The 19,295-nt window shown below is 37.5% G+C and overlaps 1 protein-coding gene across 2 annotated transcripts in view; it reads left to right on the top strand.

Moving 5' to 3' along the window:
* Positions 1 to 19,295, top strand: part of GABRG2 (gamma-aminobutyric acid type A receptor subunit gamma2) — a 67,153-nt gene that overhangs the window by 39,809 nt on the left and 8,049 nt on the right. The gene's annotated exons all lie outside the window — the stretch shown is intronic.

Genomic DNA, 19,295 nt, shown 5'->3' on the forward strand with positions numbered 1-19,295 from the left:
AATCCAGCCAAATGTAAAAAGAACTTGTAAAAATAAAATAAAACTAAATTAACATCTCTAACTTTGAAGAGACCTTCACAGTGAGCTTTAGTTTTTAATTATTTTTATCAAATAAAATGGGAGAAGCAAAAAGAAAATACACTAGGGTGTTACATGAAAATGTGTACATGATGTACAAACTACTGCAACTCTCCGTTGTTATCTTGTGACTACAAAATATTCTACTTACATTTTTAGATACATGTTACCTACAATTCCATATCGCATCCTACAATGCTGACAACACATTCTCACAGAGGAATATAGTAGCCTAACATTAAGCATGGTCATAATATTCAAATAGCTATCATCATCGTTGTATACTTCTCAAACATTAACTCCCTCATTTTGTATTGTTAAAATAAATTCTGAATTGTAAATAGTGTGTTTTAACACTGTCTTTTGAAACAAGGCATAATTGCCCTCATTTCAATGTACATTACAGAAGCTAAAAATACAGCCACTTATCTCTAAAAGTGATACAGTATATTGAGTTCTTTGCTACTCTCAAGAAGATTGCATAATTAAGGCTAAAGAGCTGCAGGATAAAATTTATGTAATAATACTTTCTTGTATCATGCCCTCCACAGGAGAATTTGAAAATATTTTTCAAGATTTAATGCACAAAGTAGCACAACACCCTTTGTCAGTCTTAATGCTAGAGACTAGAAATGTTTATTAAACTAGTCATTAATTGCTATTTTTTCTTTCTTGTCTATTGTTCCAAGAATTGAGAAAATTATGAAAAAAATTGACTAATGCAGATAATGTATTCTGGTTGATTGGAGTTCAATTTCTTCTATTTTAGTCTTGAGAACATGACTTTGAAGAGGAAGTAAACTCATACTGTGTAGGTAACAACCAGTCATACACAGTTGCTTCCATTCTCAGTGCACAGGTTAAAAATATTCCCCAACAACTCACTTCCCTTGCCTCCCTCCAGAAGTCCTACAATGAGTTCACACCCTACCCATTCAAATTACAGAGAGCAATAACTATTTGACCTTACTTAACCCCCCCTTCTCTACTTTTGCAAAATGCAAAAACACACAATTAACAAAGAATAAGCATTAAATTATTTGATTACCTTCTGAGGCTACCCAGTAATACTTACTCAAAACCAGAAGAAAACAAGTTTGAATGCTTTCAACCATCCTTGTAGTTCATCAAAATTTCCTTTCTCATCTTACAGTAGCAAATGTCTGGTCTAGTAGATTGTTCCAGCTACCAAATCCTGAGATGAAACAGCAGTATCTTGGAACTGCATATGTTGACTTTGGTTATACAAATACAAGAGCAATAACCAGGGCATTCATGACAGCATACTGTCACTCCAGCTATGTTTGCTCTAGTGCTAAAGATTTGATCTAAGAAAAAAAGTTCTTGAGTAATTCTATTATTTGATTTCATCATGGAAAAAGCAAAAACATTACTGAATATGAAGAAAATGAATTAATTTTCTTCCCATTATTATTTTGGAAAGCAAGGATTGTCAACAACTGTATGACAATATTTAGAGAAAAACTAGCATACTTTCCAGAATAGGTATAGGAAAACCTTCAAATATCCTTCCACTCTGAGAGAAAAAAGGTACCTCTGGTGACAAGAAAAGTAAAAAATTTCACCAAAAGAATTTATTATTAGTGAATAGTGCAAAGACTAAAAAGCTACAGTCAAAAATAAATGTATGATAATCATTAGTATGCCTATCTGCATGCAGTGCTGCAGAGACTACTCATGAAAAAAAAAAAACCAACATAAAAATAATTTTAAAGGAAAAAGTAGCTTTTCAGGAAAGGGCAATGAGGAGTATTACTTTTATGGCATTGAATTCATTTACTCTGGAAATGTAAACTTGAGAGATACAAACTCTTTTTTCTTAGAGATAAAATTCCTATGATAGTGGAATTTTATTCCAAAATCAAGGTTGCTAGCTCAAGGTAATACAAATGAACAACAAATAAATAGTTTCATGTTGAGAGCTCCTTGAAGAACTTTGTTTACACCTGTATTTGTGCTTTCCAATATTCATTTAGCATAAAAAGGTGTTCACATAGAGATGTTAGGATCAAGAAACAAGGAGGAAACTACATCAGTAAAACAAATTGTTATTATCCAGTTTAAAAATAAAAGAGCAAAGAAAATTAAGACTGAGTATAAACTGGAAGGAACTTAGAAGGTTCAAAATATACCCAAAAACGAGATTAAAACCAAACGAGGTTAGATGTTGGTGCCAAAAAAATGATGTATTTTATTTATTTTATAATAGAAAGAAAGAGAAAAGGAAGAAAGAAAGAAATAAAGAAGTGTGTGGGGGGAGGGGATGGGGAAACAGGGAGAGGTGACAGGAGTTAGGTGGAAGCACAGCACATCCGAGGGTCCCAACGACATCTTGTTGCTCACTTCCACCTGGTCTGCTGGTGGTGAGGGTCTCCCATTGCCACTGTGGCCACGCCACCACACCCACCACACCACACCCTGCCACACGCCACTACAAAGAGTAGTGGATTAATATATGATTCGGGAAGGTGGGAACGCCCACATGCCTCCCTTGCAGGGGGCCAGTTTGTCACTGTCCCTTGCAACACTGAGGATCTGTTACATCACTTGGGGTGTAGGGTAAGGGCACCCCTTTGGGAGGGGCCTATAATGGGCCATGTCACCCCCTCTGTCCTTCATGTGGATGCAGCTTCTGCCAGGGTGCAGGGGCCCCTCAGATGGGCTCCTCTGCACAGTGGAGGATGGGTGTTCATGGCTTCTGACCAGAGGTTTTTCCAACACACACCCAAAGCCTCTCTTCCCCCCACCTTTTGGTGCAAGGGTCTGTGCAAGCCTGGCAGCTGATAGCCCCAGGGCTGTGGTCTCCACTCCTGAGGTGTTAAGCTTGTGCTCTGTGAATGTCCCCAGCCCTGAGTTACTTTATCTTATCTTCATCAGCGGGCGGTGTAAAGCCTCAGTCAGGGCCCCATTCAGGGTGTGGTAGTGTTCTCTGCAGCTTTTATAATACCGTTTTAAAAGTCCTTCATGAAAATGTTTAAGTCATAAACATAATATTTCAGTCTCTGACACATGTATTTTTCAAACACTACCATCAGTCATCTTCTTTTGAACTTCTAGAAATAATAAAATGTCTAAAATTGATCTGGCTGAGAACTGCTGGAATGCACTTTGAAAACACCACTGCCATTTACAGGTTAAAAACTGAAAGTCATGTTAAAAACTAAGGCTCCAAGTTCAGTAGAGTAAAAAAGGGTAAAGCGGTATTTTAAATGCTCTTTGGATACTCTTTCTCTCCCACATGCAGTATGTGCACGTGAACAGCTAAGTGCTTCCTAGGGCATGTGGCCAGCAGAGTTGAGCCAGGAGCAGACCCTGCTGCTGGGCATGGCACTATGGAGGAGCAGTGTTGCATTTACCTGGTGGGAATGTTGGTTTCCAGAAGGAAACTGGATGGCATTTCCATACCTGCATCACTTCCAGGAAACTCATGAGCCCCTTCAACGCAAATATTTTGTTGGGTCTGAGAAGTTAATGTTTGCAATTTTATTGCTTTGCCTCTTAGGCTTTGAGTATTCTTCTCTCTTTATGGCATCTGAGGTAACATCATGACTGTCCCAGAGAGAGTGAATGACCACTGCATCATTTCTGCAGCCAATCTGTTACCCCACCCTGAAGTCTGGCAACTTCTACAGAAAGATAAATGCAACACACATTGAAAGACTCTTTTGATCATATCGACCTTTTCTGATGCCTGCCACTTGTTGCAGCCTTACCTCTCTTTTACAAACACAGGGCCTGAATTTCCAAAAAAATAACGTAAGAGACCCCACAGAGATCTGGCTTCCAGCGACATATTACATCGCGATATGTAGGGTGCACTGCAGCCTACATGGTACACCTCAATCCATAGCTCCCTCACCACAGTCCTGGGGGACTCCAAATGCATGTTTCTCTGTATGCCACACAGTGCTTCAGATCCAGAATTGCCAGTTCAATTTTAAAAGCTTCCCAGGACATAACATTTTCAAATGTTAAAAGAAAAAAGTTTTAAAAAGACATTACCCATGGGATTCACAGTGTTGTAACCTCACTTTTAAGAAAGTATTAAGAGGTTGCACTTTTGGGCCTGAAAACACAATGTGATGGCAATACACACTGTGACATGGAATGGGGACTCCCAGGGGAACCTGTTTTGTACTAGTTGTGAACGTTATCCTGAATATGTCTGTTTGAGAAATAAATAGCTCTTCAAAGGTATCCTCTTGAAAAGAGCAAGACATTTAAATACCTTGTAGGATTTGGACTAGGGTGATTACATACACCTAGAAGCTCTACCTCTATCTGTGAAGCTGGTAACTGAAGCTTCAAGATAGTTATCTGTAGTCTTTAAAGATTTTTTTCACATCCTGTACTAGATTTGTTTGACTTCAAATGGCAATATTGGCTATAAATTATTCATGATTCATAGCTGTCTCTTTAGAGACATGATCTTCAAACAAAGCATCCTCTTTAACTCTGTTCTTCCCTTCAGGCCTGTTGAATGCAGGCCTGTGGCCTTACTCTTGGTATTAAGTACAATTTTAGAACATCATCTCTTTGTTTGCCATTTTTCATAGTTTCCCTTTCTTTCTTAATTTCTCAAACACCTGCTATGTTTTTTAAACTCTACATTTATTCACTATTTTAATAATAACCTAGTTCCTTCTAATTCGGTGTCTTTATTTCTTCTCTGATTTTAAAAATCCTTTCTTTCCCCCTTCTAATAGCTAAAGAGATACTGGTTTTAAAGGCTTTTTCTTCAACATTTTTACTTTCTACCTGATGTCAATAATATCCTCCTAGAAAGCTCAAGAGGTTAAAAACACACCCAAACACATTTGCCATCTCCTTTCGTAGCATATAAATAACTGTTCTATTAGAGCAAGGTTTTTTTCCGTTTCATTTCCTCACCAATCACACCTTAGACAATTTTGCAACACCTACTTTAGCCAGTGAATGTTTCTGCTGCTACCTGTTAACTTTGATTGTGAACAAGATTAATTTGCACATTGATGAAGATTTGCACCTGGCTTCTGCAAGACAAAACACTAAAGAAATCAGAAACAATTTGGAATCTGCACACAGAGCAGGCCTTGTTCTCAGGCAAACCAATTGCAGGAGAATGAAGATCATGTTTACCTTTCAAACACTAATCCACAATAGCCTCTTCTAGAATAATGTCTCAAATTGAAAAATAAATATATTTATCATATTTTTATAAAAATTTTTTCTAAGTAGTTCTAAGCACCAACAATAAGAACATATTTTTAAAAGTCATAGATCTGAACTCTGGAGCACTCTCTTCCAGGTAATTTGGTAATCTCTTTATAGTTATGGCTTTAAAGTATGGTTTTAACAGATTTTAGATACTTACAAAATGTTGACAATAAATGAGTTACTCTCAAATAAGTCTACATAAATACAGTTCCAGATTCTTCTAGTGGAAATATTTTGCTTTCATTCTGAGCTTTTGTATGTATGTTTTGTAGGATTTGTGGTATTTTAAAATCAGAAGTCATGTGTGTGTGGCTGTATGTAATACAGTAATATATGTAACACATCACTTATTTCTGTAATACACGTGACTTCATAAAATTTATATTCCTTTTATTAAGCTCAGTTCATGGAAAAATGTAACACTACAGCTCTAAATCCTATGAGGCAGGCACCCTTCTTGAAAAATGCACATCTATGGGAGCAGCCTGCTCCTTTATGGTCTTTCACATCCACAGCAGGAGAAAAGCACAGCTCACATGGTTGTGAATGCACTTGTCTCACATGTGAGACAGCATGTTCTGCTCACAAAGGAGGTAGGCAACAGATATGTAATCACTGAGACAGAAGGTTGTGCTTCACATGCCTTGAACAGACCATGCGAGATGAAGCAAATTGTTTTGTTCTTTTGAGCACTGTAGAACTCTGATAGAGCTAAAAACTATCACAACTATCTTGGCTTCAATTTTAGGCAGCCATATATTAATAATTAGAGGAAAACAAGTGCACTGTCATCCACCTTTAAAAAGACTAAGATCATCTACACAGACCTATCACCACTGTCACCATAAAGCATCTGGGGAGGAACTCAAAACTGGAGCAGCACTGTAAGTTGCAGGCATAGGTGAGAAGCTTCCTTGTGTTTGATAGTCCAAGAAATCAGTACTTCTGTCAGGCAACTGTTTCTAAGGGTCATTCTACCAGTGTCTGTGTCTCAAGAAAAGTAATCATTCCATTCCTCAGCAGTCCCATGGCATTCTATATAAGCAGAGAAAAGAGATAACTCTGCCTATAATTGAGCAGTAGTGATGCTGGGAACCCTGAGAGCAGCTCCATTGGGCTGTGGGTTCAGAAAGTTGTCATGTAACACCTTTCCTGGTATACAAAGGGACCATACATTGCTACACAGAGGTACTGAGATTACCATGGTAATGAAAATTATAATTAAAAACTAACAAGCAAAACAACAATAACACCACCTCAACAAAACTATGAATACTGAAACTTCACAAAAAATGTATTATTCTTCTCCCTTCTTTCCCCTTACATGAAATACACATAACAGAGAAATGTTCAAGACTAATTCAAATAGCAACTCCTCCTGGTGTACCCAGTTTCCATGTCCACCCGCTAACAAAGATGAACACTACGATATGCACTGGAATTCCCACACAACAAATTAGCATTAGAACTCAGAGAGGTGTGTGAACATACTTCCTTCCTTCCTGTGTATCTGGGTAAACCATGGGTTTCTGAAGAACTGAATACATCAACAAGTAGCCGTGGAAAGCTGATTGGGAGAATTCCTTGCAGGTTTCTGCAAGCTTTTCAACACGAAAGCCTTTATGATAAACCCATGAATTATTAAGCAACAGAATTATCTTTGTTATGTAATTTCATTTTAAGTCGAGATTCAACAGAGGCAAGTAACAGAAGTTTAAAATGCATTTATGTTTTTCTGCCAGCTGTATCTGTCACTGATAAAAGAAACAGAAAACTGTGGACTGTCTCTCTCATAGGCATAATCACTACCTGGTTTATACACTTACTCAGATATAAATTAACTAGTAGATGAAACATTTGGTTACTCTTCAACTACATAAATATCCCATAAGAATCAAGGGTATCAGGAAGTTCAGAATTACCACAGTCATTCAAGAAGCCATATCACTGAGTGTTTTGTCATATTCTGAATATGGAAACATTTTTTTAGTGAAAGGTGCAGGGATCCAATCCTACATGTCAATGACATAATAAAACAGTCAGGCATTTTCCCACATAAGTTTAGAGCAGAATCTCCAGATGCTGTTGGAACACAGTGTGCATGTGTTCCAAACGACTTTCATGGGCTAAGAGAAACAGCTGTTCCATCAGAGACGTGGGACTGGACTTGAGATCTCTTGCCTGCTTCTTCAATGTCCTGATCAATAATCCACACCCATTCTTTGACATGTTTTTGGGCTATGATGTTTTCCAACAGGACAATTTACATTTTACTATGTATCTTTGCTGGGTTCTTGTGCTCAAAGACATTTTCTTTTCTTACTGAGCTCTCTAAAGCCCACGACATTTGGTAGATGACCACACTGCATTGGGTTTGATCTGTACAACTTTTGTTCTTGGATGTTTTGCCTTCCAGGGTCTCATATTTAAGTAAAATTTAGTCTTTTCTTGGTTACTTGAATTGGTTTCCTGGGGGTTTAAGACTAAATATCCACTGATTAAATATCCTAAAATATTTAACGGAAGCTAAAAATAAATGGAATTGAAACACTCAAAAATAATAAAAAAAAAAGTCTATCTAATGCTGGAATCTGAGCAATAAAGCAGGATGTATCCCTCCCAACATCCCTTGGGCTCTTTGTTTATGGTACTGTCTTCCCAGTAATCTCCCTGTGCACCCACTGGAAGTGAGATGCTGGTGTTTGAGTCGTACTTTCTTGTATAAATATTTCTTTTGCTGGGGTGTTCAGACAGAATGAATCTGTGAAATCTGTAGCTCCCCTGCAGAACATTGCCTCCACACAGTCATGCCTTCTCTCCTCTGGAGAGGAAGTAGAAGGAAACATCAAATTTTATTGCAGCCTCAGGTTATGTACTACTGTCTCCGGGTCCTGAAAATAACTGGAAACATCCAAATCAAAGATTAAATGTACTGTATCCTCAAATTCGTCTTCTCTCCAAATGAAAAGTGTTCAGAGGAGTTCAAGAATGACCTCTGCCATGCAAGACAATTCACAAAGATATAAAAGCAAATATAATAAGGGGTGTTTATGAACTACGTAAGTCATGTGCAGTCTTTCAGCAACCTGGACTTGCACAAAGCTCATGAAACAGTACTAATTTCAAGGGACTTCTCCAACATGTCTGTAAGACTGTTGTTATTTAGACCAAAATTATTAAATACTTGATTTTTTTTCCCTCATGGCATTCACCAAATAGGCCTGTATTGAATTTTTATTAGCGGTTTTTAACCTAGACTCGAAGTGTAACATTTATTTAATTCCCATTTTTACATCTTACATTTCTCTTATTACCCCTGGACTTGCCCAAACTCTCTTTTCAGACAAATCCTTTGCAGAGTTGTCTAGAAAGCCAAATATGTAGACCTATTGTATGGTATGAATCTTGTGGTTTGCCACCCAATAAAACAAAGACAATCACCATTTTGTACTTTCTTTCTCAGATGCAAACCGCTGAAAATTTCAACATGATAAAATTTACATAGTTTTGACAATCTTTATTACATGCCATTTCATAATTCCAATAGTGTGTTTGATCTGAAGTACCATGGATGTGTTGTACTTCATGCTTTGAACTACAGAAACAGAAGTTATTTCCAGTTCTCCCTGTAGCAGGCAGGTTTGGATGCTGTCAGAAAGTGGTTATACCATCTGGATACCTTGAAATGAATGAAATATAATAAAACATTTTTCTTATTTGTTTACATTGGTGATTGCACCATATCAAAACCCGCATTATTATGGCAATAGGTTAAATAATCAAAATTAAGCAAGTCATTATTTTAAACATTCACAGAGCCCTGCTATAGGTGCATAATTTTCTTGAAACAGACAGCTTTTCTTGAGGTATTCAGGTAACAACCAGACATCCAAAAGAGCCAAGGACACAGGATGTGTCAGGCACAGCAAAATTCCTGACAGAACAGCACCCTAGCTGGTGCTGCTGCCTGGAAATGATGACTCTGCTTTTTACCTTACCAGGGATTTCCAGTCATCCTCCCATTTTCTCGTCTCTGAACTGGATGACAGTGACTCAAACAGTTTCTTTAGAACCCAAATGACTCCTGACCATTCAGAGATGAGACACTGAGCTCACATCCTTGGTTGATGCTTCCTAGGCAAGGGGGGAATGGGAAAGAGAGCAGAAGGTTCTACAGTTTTAAGATTATTTGCACATTGGAGCATAATGGTTCACTCACAGAAGTTGCAGCTTATTGCTGCTGCCACATCTAAATACTAATCCTGCACACTAAAAGCCCTCCTGTGTTTGCTAATGCCAATGTAATAGCTTATCCACCTTCACAGACAAGCAAACAAAAAAGTTGTTTGTAAATATGTCACAAACTAGGAAAAAAATCGTATCATGGGCAAATATGTAGGATCAGTAACATTCATTTTCCTTTCAGACTTCTGGCACCCACAGATGAAACCTTAGAAATAAACACACCTAAGTTTACATTCAATCCTTCAGTACATTTCCACATACTGATATTTTTCAGCAACAGAAAATTCTCAGGCTAAATCTTGTCTCTATGATTTCAAAGAGAAGGTGGGAACAGTAATAGATTTTAATTACTGTCTAGTGTCATTACATTCTTTCCTCCTATAATTAGAAACTAATGAGATATGGAACACATTCTGTCAAATGAACTGAGAAAACAGCATTTCAAGTGGAATGAGCGGCCAAGGACCAAACAAAATCCAGAACTGTTGGGCAGAAAGTCATGTCATACATAAAGAAATTTCATTTGCTTGGATGAGTGTAATGATTCATCTCATTTTGCAGAAGTTTCATCAGCCAAGATTTTAATTTCAAAAACATAAACCAATTGCAGCTCTCTTCTGCCTGCTCCCACAGGAAATCAAGGTGTTTAATGCCAGACATATTCACACACAGACATATACCTTACTTCCCTAATTTTTAAAAACTGTCCCCCCAAAAAAAAGCAAATCTCCCATCCCCTGCTCTCTATCCAGCTGTGCAATGCAGTTAGGATTCATCCCTTGGAAGGAAAATTGAAAAGCAGTCTTGCAACTATCTGAATCTCAGAGATAATCTTATATAAATGGACTACAGTGCAAGCTATGTCAAAATCTTGATGTTGTTTTACCTCATTGCATAATGAAACTATAATCACAGCTTAGAAATGGATATTAAAAATTTCTATTATTATATTTTTTGGGGAAATCACTCAGTACAATTGCTGTGCTGTATTGGCAATGACCATGGCTCACCCCAGTCTTTGTGTAATGCCAGCAGTCAGGTAGGGAATGGCACTGCTTCCATGTGCAAGTCTGTTAAAAGCAAATACCGGCAATGCCATGGCATATTTTCTTCCTTTGTCCTAAAGGCTAAATATTTACATCATTTTATTTCACATCATGACTTCTCTGTGACACAATAGTGGTATTTTGCAGCTAAACCTCAGAGGGAAAGAGATTATTGAGCATTTTTGGAAAGGAAGAGACTCTGGGGTTTTTTTAACTCTCTGTCCTTATGTAGTCTAAAAATCTGTCAATGAAAGAATAAAAAGCTGTGAAGGACAGAACCAATGAAAAGGGCACTTGGCAAAGAATGAGATAACAAGAAGGTCTCATGGTCAGATACCTAGGGAACAGTGTTCTCTCTGATTTTACCTTTTCCCCAGACTTTTCATTTCTGGTTGTGGGAACAAATAAGTCTCATACATATCAGCTTGTGATTAGCACTGTGATCAAATTTCTGTCCTGTCTTTATGAAAATGAATTCAGTCATGTGCCCAGTGATCAAATACTTCAGCCAAAATTATTTTCCTGACATATATGTAAAAACATTGCACTGTAAGAGGGAATGTGACAAAATACCAGTTTTAGAAGTACATTGGCACTGAACTTGACAGACTTATGAACTTCCTGATCTGTTGGAAAAAAAAAAAAAGAAGTCACTTTAGGTTTTAAACAAGACAAATATTTGAATAGGTTAAATCTGAATCCTCATAGAAAACTATGTGTTTAGAACAAATATCATATTTTCTTTATGACATCTCACTGAACCGTATCTGCAGGCTGGCTCAGTACCCTCACCGAGACAGTAAATGCCAGCGAAACTCCAAATATAGACTGTCTCAAGGCAAGAAAAGAGATGGGCACAAAAGCCAAACGAAGATGCATCAGAACAAGTACACCAATCTTAAACTATTTACATGATTTTTCATCCTAGATTAGAGCTGCACTGTACAATGTAATGCGCCATCTGATACTTGCTTGATTTGGTAGAGAGGTGTAATTCCTGTCTCCCATTCACCCTTTTTCCTGCCTTTTCTGGGGGCAGGGATCTGCCTCCAGCCACTGCTGAGCGGAGCGTACACCAAAACTCTGGTACCAACACCTGATTTGACATAAAAGAGAAAAGGCTTTGTCCATGTTCTTTTTCTTTCATTTTCTCTCCACTTGCAGCAGCTCTTGGTAACCTTGCTGCCCTCCAGCGTGCCAGGAAGGCACACAGTGGGAAGGAAATCAGCTGCTTTACAGGCAATACCCCATAAGTTTACCAACGAGTTATTTTCTATTATTGCAGAATATCTGTCTAAAAATGGCAATAAGCCTGACTCTTTTATGAAGGATGCATTTAGAATCCTTTTGGTTGCATTTACTATTATTTTAATAGTCTGTACTAACTCAGCAACTTTTTAAGAACTGAGTGAATTAGAAGCTCCTATAGGAGATGTTCATAGACATCATGCACCACTGTTTTAATGGTATTTCTACGTACCATAACTAAACCCAAGAAAACACATCTATTCCATCAAACTACCATTTACCAATTCCTTCTTTTAAAATAAACCAAGAGTACTAGCTCTGTCTGCTGCCTAACAGAAAACAAGACTGCTGGCCATGCTAACAATAAAAGAGAGAGAGAGAGAACAAGGATGTATCTATTAGCTATTTATGAGAAAAAGAAGATAAATTCTGCTGCCACAGTTGTTCTTCATTAACAATTTATGCAGTTTATATTCATTACTTGTAGCACAAAGGTGATGCTACTTTGGGGATATTTCTATCACACAAGAGTTGGTTTAGTCCTTAAAAGTGCTCCTCTAATAAGAGACCCACACAAGTCAGTTGTGCCATTCAGTGTTTGTATAAACACTCAATGACAAGAATAATTAGAAATTTTTAAGATTCAGTTTTCCACTGGCAGACTTGCAAGCTTTTCTCATTTCTATCCTGAGGCGACAGTGCCCTCCTGTGGCACGAGGTTTTTTTATTTGCTTTTTCCCCTATGCATACTCCATCCGGAAAGATGAACTGGATAGGGTTTCCCATCTAGAAGCATGTCATTTATTTATATACTTGTTTATATGAGTTTATTTTGAGAAAAGGTTCCATTTCTATCTATATTTTCACATGTCTCTTTAAACAAATATTTTAAAAAGTGCTTGCTCTTCTCTGTATGGTTTCTGTATAACTTTAGGAGATAAAAGCCCATTGGGAATCTGGACAGCTGGTGCACCTCTGTGTCTGTAGGAATCATGTGGTTGTTATTTGCTGCACTAACAAAACTGTGCCTATTACATACCATATAATCTGTGACCTACATCAATCCTAGTTTCTAGTCATTTGATCTGTCCTTAAGGAGCAAATGATGGCTAGAAATTCTGGGAGAGTTTGGATAATGCATTACTCTTCCATCTGACTCTTTTTGGCAGTTTCACAAATTCATGTAGTGGAGAAAAACTTCAAATTTTAAAATAATATAATAAAGACCACTTGGTAGCTTTTGCTGGCAATTATTGATTCATTACCAATGTTCTCCTACATAATTTATTTTCTCCACAGATTTTTAAATTTTAAGCACAAAAAGCTCTAAATTAGAAACATTTTCAGAATTACTAAAACAGACTTTGATTTTTATACTACTAAACAGTGACAAAAATATTTAAGGTATCTAAATACTCAAAGAAAATCCTGTTTAGACCCTGGGATAGAACACTTGCCATTCCCCAGGGAGAAGAGCTCCACAATGAAACTCCTGACACCGTGGAGTCAGCATGAGGTGATGAGCTCATGTGCTGTAAACTCTCAGCACACAGATTCTGGAGATTTTAGGTAGTGGAATATATAAAGGAACCCAGTTTGAGAAGAAGAGAGCCACTTCTACCATCCATCTGTTTTTGCGGTGCCATTCAGAGTGGTGTGTAGCTTTGTAAGAAACAGAGAGAAATAAATTCTTCTTATAAACTCTCAAAAACCTTACACATATGGACATGTCTAAGCACACATTCACTGTTTTCCAAAGCTTTTAAGTTAGCCAAAAATGACTTAAAAATGTGAACCCATAACAAGGCAACAAGGCCAGCCCTTCACCTAATTGAATTTCCCTGTCAAAACTCCATATCCTTAACAGAAATGAAACAATGAATTTTCCCCACTCAAAAACCATCTGAGAAAGAACTGAAGTAACACATAAAAATAACCTGACCATGTGGCCAATATATGATTTTTGAAGCTCTTCTGTAGTTCTTTTAATAATTTAAATCCAGCAGTATTTTAAACAACAGAAAGCAGAATCTCATAATACTGAGAGACAATCTTATCTCTAAGTGTTGCTACCTGAACTATAGTTAAGACACCAATTTTTTTGGGTGTTATAAAGCTGTTCTTCTCTCTTGCATTTGCACTAGCTTCCAAATCAGTTCTGAGTACAAATTAGAGGCTTTTTCCCCCAGTACCTTACACTTTACACAGTCACTTAAACATGCATAAAGAGCGCACTAATGGGTATAATTTCCCGTTCGCTTCACACAGGTATAAATGACTCTCCAACCAGGAAGCAATGAAGGATCACACCCACCGTGCTGATTAAATCACTTAAGTACAGTGTACATTCCCCCGGCTATGCTTCCTGGCACAACTAATTTCTTCTATTGAACCTTTGGGACCTAGGCCAGCACATAAGGACAGATGGTTCTTCAAATCAGGAATTCACTTCTCCTACTGTTGTTCCCCTACTGAGCCCAAATCCTGGTATTCAAATCACTATATCCCACAACTACAGGGTAGGAGGAAGACCACAATTTCCAAAGTTCATGTTGACTGCTATGAGCCTGTGTAAATTAGGATGGAACAGGACTGTTAGAAATAAAACCTTTTCCAAGGGCTTACTCAGGTCACGTGCATTGAACACTGATGCATTAATCTAATTTTCAAATTATCTCCTACTCTGGAAATGACTTAAGGTCCATGCACTTTGTGTGCCCCAAGAGAAATATTCAACTTCCCATTCAGAGTGGCAGCACGAAGATGCTGTGTCTCAAGTCAGAACACTGCTCTGCATCTCTTTATCTTTCTCTTGATCTTCCAAACATAATTGGGAGGAATATGCACTTAGTAGAAAATACGATATGAGCATTTACACATGAGGATAAACATGACCTGGATACCATTTTCCTGAGGGACTGAATTCTGGTTTAAATATATGTCACTGAAGAAACTGGTTAACTTGCTATTTTATCTTCATAGGAAGAAGATTATGTCTGTCTATATGCAGATGCAAACACAGATGACTACAGAGGAATAGGAGAAATATGTATATTCAGAGAAAGAGAGGAAGGGTCTAAATATATGAAGGATGAGTTATTATGCTCCTCATTGTAATAAGATTATTTTTTCCAGAGAAATTTTGTATTTGTTTAAAAATTGAAAATTATCTAGGTAGTATTTTCTAGACACATGTAATAGTTCTACATATCTCAGAATGTATGGTAGGAATGTAAGGTCTCTGGTGAAAGGCTAAGTAATCCAAAATCTTCTAATTAGGATGCCAAATGTCAAGTACTTAAGGATGTTGTCTTACAAAGATACTGCCAGGTTGCACTATCATTCATTTCTAAAAAACTCCAAAAGTGTATTAGTGCTCCAAACAGCAATCTGGCAGTCTTGAGAAGCTTTCTTGCTGCAGTAGACAATATTGGACAAACAAGAGCCAGAGCTCAGGGAAAGGGGATGAAATAATAATGAAAAGATTATCAATTTGCCCAGGGAGGACTAATAAATGACACTGTGCTGAGGATCAAGTCTGGCCATTTTTTACTAAACTAATGTCTTAGTTTGACAACTTCATGCAGGCATCACACCAGGAGTGAAAATCACCTGAGGCACAGAGATAATCTGAAAATAACAGAGTATTTAAGCTGGTCTCAGCTAAAGAGCTGAGAAGTGCATGAATATAGTCAGAAAATAAACCAAATCTGGATAAAAACAGGGCTGAGGCAAGATTCTAACATGAAAGGTGTGATTAAAGCAAAGTACTGTCAAGTCCACATTCCACAGGGGTCTTTATGCATTTGACGTTTTGGATGTATGTGTTGTGACCACTGAGACTGAGTCCTGAACTTCACATCTTTGGTCTTGCATTATTCTGTATGTTCAGAGTACTTTTGTTATTCAAAATCTCAGAACACCTGCTGTTATATCATTCCAACATCACTTAAAGTAAACTTGGCAATCCCAGCAAGATACTTCTCTGGAGCATCCTGCCACTTAGTCCTGTTTTCCTTATCTCTTTATTGTCACAGTTTTCCCTGGCTGGCAGTTGCGCACCCATGGCTTTTCACTCACTCCCCATCTACCACCTCTCCCCAGTGGGGAGGAGAATCAGAAAGAAAAGGTAAACCTCATGGGCTGAGATAGGAACAACTTAATAATTAAAACGAAGTATTATTATTAGAAATATTTTTATTATTAGAAATTATAACTGTAACAATAAGGGGAGAAAGTAACAGAACCCAAGAGAAGCAGGTGATGCATAATGCAGTTGCTCACAACCAAAGACTGATATGCCCAGCCCATCCCCGAGCAGTGACTGGCAGCTCCCAGCCCACTCCCCCAGTTTATGTACTGGGCAAGACATTCTAGGGTGTGGTATATCCTTTTGGCCAGTTTGGGTCAGATATCCTGGCTATACACCCTCCCAGCTTTTTGTGCAACTACTCACCGGTGGAGTATGAGACAGAAAATTCCTTAACTTGGGGTAAGAACTACTTAGCAACAACAAACATCAGTGTGGCAACATCATCATTATCATGCTAAATGCAAACACAGCCCTGTGCCAGCTACTCAGAAGAAAATACACCCTTGTCCCAGTCAAAACCAGAACATATTCAAGGCCCGAAGAGATATTAAGTACATTACAGAATTATTGACTTGCTTTGTCTTGGCAATTCCTAAATTCCATTTGTTTTTCTACTTTTACCTTGAAAAAAAATGTCATCTGTACATCCCACTTCCCAAAACCCCAACAAAGCAAGGTAAAATATTAACATTATTCCTTTCTTTCGTAAGGATCTCTGAAACATTCCATAACACAACAGTGTCTGCAGCATCAGCAGGCTTTCAGATTAGAAAGTAAAATGTAATTCAAAAGAATTTACACATCCTTGAATGACTCTTCAGATTGGTCAATTCCACACTGCCTGCCAAGTTATAGTTGACACTGAAGTTTTTGCTTCCCCTGATTTATCTTCTCCATTAGTAGAAACTTTAAACCTCATATAAAATATATACGGTCTCTTATTTCCCTGAGCTTTCAGTAAAACATTTCGAATTCTACAATGCATAAGAAATAAGGTCTGCCAGAACAATGCTGTGGACTTTGAAATATCAGAAACTGATAGAGTTTCCTACAGATATAATTCTGGAGTAGTTTGGATTTTTCATGCAAGTGTCAATTAGGGAAGAAAGTCTTTGCATAAAGGAATGTGCAACAATATTTGTGAGGGTTGAAAAATCCTACAACAATTGTATCACTTTTTAACTTTTGGAATCTGTTAGCAGAGAGATGTTCTTTCTAAACATAATTGCTTATGAATTCGTGTATTAAAAAAAAATAAGAAAGAAAAGTAAAAGAAGAAAGAAAAGCAGAGGGAATTGTGTTTGATTAGACATGAAACACTTGCATCTGGAGTGTCTCCAGTTTGTGTAGCAAATGTCCTGTGGGCACTGCTAATGCTCTATGGGAATGAATTGTACTCTGATGTGCATCTTCAAGATGAGAGAGAATTCAAAGTTCTGTTTCACCACCAGTGACTGGACTAAGGCCTTTACAAGTTGGTTTATGTTTTAAAAGGTCTTATGGATTACATTATGAACAGCAACAAAAAAATTAAAATAATGCATAAAATATAGACAAGTCTCCATGGACACCAGGGGATTACCACCAAAAACTGACCAAAGAAATGTAAATGGAAATGGTCTATAAAATGGAAGGTCTGAGGCTACTCTCTCTCTCCACACATAGATGTATATTAACAATTAACATCCATATGTTATCCATAGCCTAAACCCTTGGGCTAGGTTTGCACACACAGCTGTTGAACAAGGACAGTGAGGGAGGGCTTAGCACTATACCTCGGTCTAGGTCATCTCTATTTAGCTCTTTTCCTTCTCAGCACAGGTGCTGAGGTTTGGATTTGACGCTAATACCTGTAGGAATGTTCTGGCTTGTGTACCGGAGTCTGATATTTTCTGTTCCTTTGCATACAAGGCAGGCGGGCTACAGCTGCCAAACAGTTGGGCAAAAAGACCTGTCCAAGTATAGGACAAAAAATGAGGAGAAAGTAGTTACCTGGGATCTGGTACATCACTCATCTACTCCAAAGGAGCCCATAGCAGTTGGAACTTCAGTAGAAAAAACAAGAACAGCAATAAAACATCTGATTTTTAAACTTCAGTTCTGGGCCTTTTGTACCTTTTTATTCTTATCTGTATTTGGGTTTATATTTCACCTCTTACTTCTGGAAATTCATTGTCCCATTAAATTTATATAGTAACAGTGAGCATGAAACACTTCTCCTTAAAAATATTTGCATGGAAGTAATACAGCTACTGCTTAAAGTGATCTCTACGATATCATAGCAGAAAAAAATTGAAATATCAATGCTATTAATAGCATATATGAAGGTGAATGAATAAAAGGACAATTCCCAAAACTGAAAAAATAATCACTTCTTGGGAAGTTAATATATGATCCACAGAGATGAAGAAATGAGTCATACTGTAATTTTATGGCTTCAGCTTTGCACTGCTGCTGCTGCTGAGTGGTGTTTTTTTAGGTAAGTTGGTTGGGCTTTTTTGATATATGAAAGACATGCACATATAATGCAATGTTAACTGTGAACTAAGGAAATAGTAAGACTGTACTTATTACAACTGTTTGCTCATATTCAGATGTATCACCTTATAAACTGCATATATAAAATTTGGGGGCTTTATGTCTTTGGTTTAATTATAACATAATTAAATTAAAACCAGTTAATTCCAAGAATATGGACATTCAAATTAAAAAAAATAACAAAGAAGCACCAGTCAAAAAATATCTCTGAAGTTTCTTCTCTGGTCAGGTTCAAAGGGATTATTCTGGGGGAAATTAAAATTTTAATTATGCCTGAAAAGAGGAACACAATGTTAACTAAAGGTACTGATCTAAGCAGAACTTGCATTAGCCACAGAGACTCTTTGATAGTGCTGGAAAACTATCTCACTCTAAATTTGCAAATCATATCTTGTTTCCATTAAAGACTTCTCTGGGCTGCATTTCACTGAATTGCAATGAAGTCTTTGTAGCCTGGGGTTCTGTAATTCCTTTGCAATCAAGATTTTTCCCAGAAGTGCTGTAATCTGAAGTAAAGATAAGAACTGAGAACTAGGGTTGTTTTTTTTAGTTTAGAAAAATAAAACCATAACCAAAAAAAAAACAACAAACCCCAAAACCAACCCACACCCCCCCCCCCCACTCCGCCAGCCCGCCCCCCCCCCCCCCCGCAAAAAAAAACACATCAAAAACTGAAGTTTTGCTGTATCCTTGAATCCAGATGGAATTTACTTAATAATTTGAGAGGGAAAAAGAACCTGAAAAGACAATCACAAATTACTGAATAAGAATGATGTGTTATGTACACCAGAGTAACTTCTAACCCAGCTTTTGGGGTCACTTAGGAAATG

This window comes from Corvus hawaiiensis, chromosome 15, assembly GCF_020740725.1.
Source record: "Corvus hawaiiensis isolate bCorHaw1 chromosome 15, bCorHaw1.pri.cur, whole genome shotgun sequence".
NCBI classification, from domain to species: Eukaryota; Metazoa; Chordata; class Aves; order Passeriformes; family Corvidae; genus Corvus; species Corvus hawaiiensis.